This window comes from Piliocolobus tephrosceles, chromosome Y (genome assembly GCF_002776525.5).
Source record: "Piliocolobus tephrosceles isolate RC106 chromosome Y, ASM277652v3, whole genome shotgun sequence".
Taxonomy (NCBI): Eukaryota; Metazoa; Chordata; class Mammalia; order Primates; family Cercopithecidae; genus Piliocolobus; species Piliocolobus tephrosceles.
In genome coordinates this window covers 6,107,817-6,114,016 of record NC_045456.1, presented here as the reverse complement: position 1 = coordinate 6,114,016, position 6,200 = coordinate 6,107,817, and positions in this window count along the sequence as shown.

Below are 6,200 nucleotides of genomic sequence, written 5' to 3'. Positions count from 1 at the left end.
TTCTTGACCAAAAAGAAGAAAGAAAAAAAGAAAGAAAAGAAAAAGAAACCCAATAACCCAATCCCAATCTTTAGATGTCCCTCCTCTACTGTGCCAGGGATCTTCTATTTGTTCTTCTCCACCTTGCTCTGTGGCCTATGAGCTTCATTTACATGCATTACATCAACAGAATTCTCTAATCCACAGGCTTCCAGATGAGTTTGAACTGGGGAGAGTATCAGAAGTAGATATGGTGGGTTGGGGGTGGGAGGACAGTGAGATTTAGGTATCTATTCTGCTCAGTTCCATCTTTGGGCTGATTCTGTCCCATGCCCTAAGGTCACTGCTTCTTTCAAGAAAACCTGCCTACGTTACTCTCTCCTTCTGGTAAGCACCCTTCCTTTGGGTCTAGGGGTGGTAACAGCTCTGCTGCTAAGTCCTGAGTCCCTGCATTGTGCCCACTTGCTGCCATTGTGTAATTAGTCCCTCAGTAAAAGAACACTAACATAGCACATGTATACATGCGTAACAAACCCGCACATTGTGCACATGTACCCTAGAACTTAAAGTATAATAAAAAAAATTAAATAAGTAAATAAGTACAATAAAAAAGCGGAGTTCATTATTCGTTTACAGCTTTTCCCAGAAAGCCTTACTGAAATATAATTGCTATTCAATAAAGTGCACATATATAAGAAATTAATTGTACACTTACATGTGTACACTCATGAAGTCATAATCACAATCAGAATAAAGAATATATCCTTCAAAAAAAAAAAGAATGCTCTTCAAATCATTCACTGGTTTCCTGTTAAGATCCCAACTGGTCCTATCTTCACCTGTTCTCCGTCCCCATCCTGCCCTGTCATCCTACTTTGCTCTGATTTTTCTCTCACTTCCTGCAGCATCTTCTGGCCTCCTTAGGCCTCTAGCATGAAGCACAGCGAGCCTTCTGAGGCATCTGCTGACCCTTAGAGAAACAACATCAAAGGGGCACAGTGGCAGGGATTAGCCTTTCTGGAGCAAGAAGTACAGCCTCTCAGAAATCTTCAGACTTGTGATCTCAACGTGTTGTGCATGAGCTTCAGTTGCTGGAGTTAAAGATGAGGATTGATTTGGAGCTGGTCTCCCTTGACTAGAGCAGTGATTGAAAAGAAAAATGGAGCTGGATTTTTTATCATGGCTCAAGCCCTCCACATTACAATGTACTTGTCCTGAGCCTGCAGGACTTCTTCGTCTGTGAATCATTCCCAGATCATCTAAGGCCACAGTAAGCTATACAGCAACTGCATCTCAATAATCATAATAATCATAATTATAATCATCATAATGGTTACCAATTACTGAATGCCAACTCTGAACCAGGCGCTCTGCCTGGTGTTTTGCCTCAGTAAACCAAATGGAAGTTTCCATCTCACTCTTAAGGGCTGGCTTCCGCACGGTATTTGAGAAAAGGTCACATTGAATCCCGATCCATTCCCAAGTTGTCCACTGGTGTCTCTTGGATTCCCTGAGTCACGTGTTACTTCCGGCTCCACTAGGGGGCACAAAGAACTTCACTGTGGGTGGAGGTCTGGAGCCCTAAGAAGGCCTGCACGTCGGTATGTCTGGGAGTTTTGCGGTGTGGGGGTGGAGTGGGGTGGAGTGATGATTGCTGGGTCCCAGCTCTCACTTTCCTTTCCGACACAACCAGACTGTGATGCGGGTCTGTCAGTCTGTGAGGAAGGTTTGAGTAGCATCAAAGGGAAAACCGCCTGTGAAGGGAAGGATGAAAAATCGCAGGACCCTTTGAGGTGTTTAGCTGTCACAGGGGGACTCTTAGAAGCACACCCCAGTTCATGCCCTGGCCCTGGCTCTCTGCCTCCACCTCAAGTCAGCTCTCTCTGTGGAAGTCCTTCCTTCTTCCACCTCTGCCTCTCCCCTTTTGGAAATATTCATCCACTGGAACCATTCTCACCCCCAGGATGCATCCCTCTTCCCCCAGCAGGACCCCTCCCCCAGCGTGAGTTAGTCAACGGGAGGACCTCTGCCCTGTCGCCTGGGTGGTATATATCTGTTCTCTTTCTCTCAAGACCTGCACGCTAAGGTGAGGGACAGATGCGTGTCTTTACTCTTCAGCTTGTCTGACAGTAGCTGTGGGCAGCGCTCTCTCTCTCTCTCTCTCTCTCTCTCTCTCTCTCTCTCACACACACACACACACATGCACACACACACAGACACACACGTACACCTGTAGAGATCACCCAAGGACAAATATTGATTCTCAGGGACAACATAGTCTACACCCAGATGGAGAAAGAATTCTTTCCCTAAGTGCTTCCACACTTTGCAAGGCCGCTCTTCTACGGTGAACTTGGTACCTCACATCATTATATGATCACAGTTGGTTTGTCTATTCATTTTTCCCTTTCAAGTTGCTCAGCCTTGGCTCTTTGAGAATGGACTCTTTAATGGCCACCCCTTTCTTTATGCAAAGACCCAGTCCAGGTGGAGAGATGGCCACCTATATGAGATATTGCATTTCTTAGTTAAGGTCCCTCCTCTGCCCGATGGGGTGGGTTTGGTTTCATTCCTCCAGTTCCATGTATCTTGAGCTCTACACCCTCACAACTTCCTGGGGTGGCTGAGATTCTTTTCCCACATTCTTTACCCTAGTGAATGGCCCATCAATCTGGGTACCTAGGAATTGGCCTTTTCTCCTTTCATGCTCTAGCCCTTATGTCACATACATTACCAAGTTCCGGTGATGTTAAGTCCTTGACTGTTTCTGGAACCTATCTGCCTCTTTCCATTCCTCCCACTTCTACCACTCCCACCACTGCTGGCATGGTGGCTGCCGGTCAGTTCATCCTGTCATCCTTCCCATCCTTTATCTGCCATTGCTGTTCACTTTTTCACTACTTGTATGGGGTCATGCCTCCCCCAAATAAATTGTAAGCCCATGAGGGCAGGAGTTTTGTCCCTCTGGTTCACTTCTGTATCCCTTGTGCCTGGCATAGTGCCTGGTAGCTAATAGGTGCTCAATACTTACTTGCTGGATGAATGAATAAATTGTTGAGTCCAATTCGCTTATCTGAGAGGCTGGGAGCTAAAGCCCCTAGCACTGTCTTGTATACGGAAGCTGTCGAGGAATACCTGTTGGATAAATGAGTATTTCATTTGCTCAAGGCCATGTAGCTAATTAGTGGCAGCATGTAAATCAAGTATTCTTACTCCAGTTGATTCATATTCTTGGCTGTACGTTAGAAACACGTGGGGAGTTAAAAAAAAATCCTGATGCCCAGGCTATACTCTAGACCAGTTAAAGTAGAACCTCTTGGTGGGGTCTAGGTGTAAATATTTCTTAAAGCTTGCCAAGTGGTTCTGATGTTCAGCCAAGGTTGAGAACCGTATTAAATCATGAAATAGGGCCAAGGTAACCCCACACTCTTCATACTGCATCTAATAGAAAAAGTTTGAGAAAAATTAAAAACCTCACTGAGTGAATTGAACATTGAATTCCCATGCCCTCGAACAGTGGTAGCTTGTGGGAGAAAGAGAGCACATCATCATGTTGGGTTGGGGCCATACCCTGGTAAGAACCAACATGTGTTAATCTCCAAAAGTGAACCCTGAGGGCAGAGAAATTGTTTAGTAAGGTGGGTGTAGGCACTAGAAGAAAATAGGTAATAAGAATGTATTCGAGCCTGGTTACTGGGAAGCTATTGCCTAATAATCCTCTTAGACCGCAGAAGAGTAACTTCAGAGATTTGAGGTGGATTTTTTGTTTGCGTCATTTAAAATGGGCAAACCTCCAGCTGTGTTTACCAAGGAAACCATTTTAGGCAATGATGGGTAATAGGTCGGAGGAGTTGTTTTCTCCCAGGAAAAACATCATGTTGGATAGCAGTAGTAATTGGTGGTTCATATTATCCCAGAATCACCAAGCCCTTTGCTTGAGGCTTGTTTTCAGAACTGCCATATGTGAAGCTGGGAATTATGACTTGAAAGAGAAGTGAGAAAAGAAAGGATGGGTGACTTGCCCAAAGATTGCTTTAAGTCGTTGAAATCACTGGGAGAGAATGCTGTTCTCAGAATTCCCAATTTTGAGCCCCTGCTCCACCCTTGGGATGTTACCCTAACCACTGAGGGCCAATGTCATGCAATTAGAACTCCTTACAATGACAGTTTCTTAAATATATTACAGGGTTTCTTAAAATATGAGGGAACAGCAAAGTAAACCGCTGTCCAATGGCACAGAAGTAGGTTGTGTCTATTTGTAACATATATAATAAATAGATACTGACATTAATATATAAACTACTTAAGTTAGGTATTATGACTCAATACAATGTTTAATTAAAATACTATGTTTACGTGGCCAATACTTCTTTTTATAAAGAATTGCCCAGAGGGATTTTGCAGAGCTATGAAGATGCATGGACTAGCCTGTCAATTTGTTCTATGTTTTAGCCACTCACGTGGCATACATAGGAAAACAAGACTAAGGAGGAAGAAAGGTTATACCGATTCCAGGACTTTACTAAGACGGAATCCTGTTTTGGGTGGAAAAACCAAGCCATAGTTATTGTAAAACTGATGGAATTGGCCCAGATGGAAACTCAATTTCAGTAGCTTTTCTTACCTCCCAAGTCTAACAGTTCTCTCATGTTACCTTCATTTTACACATTGCTTTATTCCTCTGGTGTGGACATAATCTGCAGTGTACATTTCATGTGTTTTAACATTAAAAACAATAAACCAGCATGCAAGAATTCAGCATGGATTAATATTGAAAACATCAGTGGTTGGAAACATGCAACCTTGAAATCAGAAGGGTCATTTAGTTCAGTTCCTTCCCTCTAGGTATTTGAATATTTAAACACCAAGATGTTGAGTTTGGAGACAGATCATTGTAAAAGATCTCTAGGACTAGAGAGTCCATAAACTCAATTCAGGGTTTCTACAGTTAAGAGACTTGTATCATTTGTTTATTTCATATCTTATCACATTTTTTTCCCCTGGATTGAGCCCAATTCTTCTTGTTTCGAAAAAAATCACAGTATAAGAAGACAGGTCCTAGGGCAGAGGAAGGTTTCATAGGCTATGGGACACTAACAAGGTAGTCTTTGGCCAAAAGTGGTCACCTTAGGGCTGTGCAATGAAAGAGTAGGGAAGAGTAGGGCAATGTTCTACTTTTGAATACTTAAGAACTATTATCTAATTATCTACTAATATGATAAAAGATTAACTTCCCAAAGCATGCTACAGCTGCAAATTGAGCTTATGGCAGAACAATCATAGTTACTCACATCATTCCTCCCACAGCTATCTCAGCATTTCCATTTTATGGACGCTTGAATCCCTTTGAAAGTAATGCCATCTTTCCAGTTCCTTAAAATATTAAAAGATCATTTTCTTCTTTTTGTAGGGTAAATAATTTAAAAATCCAGTGTTAAGCAAATATTGTTTAATTTTAGGTTAATAAGTGATTAAACAAGTAATTAAAACTTACTAGGAAACACACTTAATGTAATTTTTTACTACTATTCATAATCTATAAAGACAAATTTAATATTTTCCTATTTAACAAATGACATTATTTATTGACCTTAAATTGCTTATCTAATAAAAACCAGACTGTCAACAAGTTAAATTCACATATTATTTTGTATGTGGTTGTGGGACTGAATGTACATCAAAATTCAGTAGAAATTTAAATCTATGTTCAGACATCAAAATAGACAAAAACTATTTTCATGACATGATGCTAATAATTTATATTGTACTTTTTATATATGACATATTTGAAGGTTTTTAAAAATGATAATGTAGGATAAAAGTTTTTTTAAAAATTATTATTATACTTTAAGTTCTAGGGTGCATGTGCACAACGTGCAGGTTTCTTACATATGTATACTTGGGCCGTGTTGGTGTGCTGCACCCATCAACTTGTCAGCACCCATCAACTCGTCATTTACATCAGGTATAACTCGCAGTGCAATCCCTCCCACCTCCCCCCTCCCCATAATAGGCCCTGGTGTGTGATGTTCCCCTTCCTGAGTCCAAGTGATCTCATTGTTCAGTTCCCACTTATGAGTGAGAACATGTGGTGTTTGGTTTTCTGTTCTTGCGATAGTTTGCCGAGAATGATGGTTTCCAGCTGCATCCATGTCCCTACAAAGGACACAAACTCATCCTTTATTATGGCTGCATAGTATTCCATGGTGTATATGTGCCAC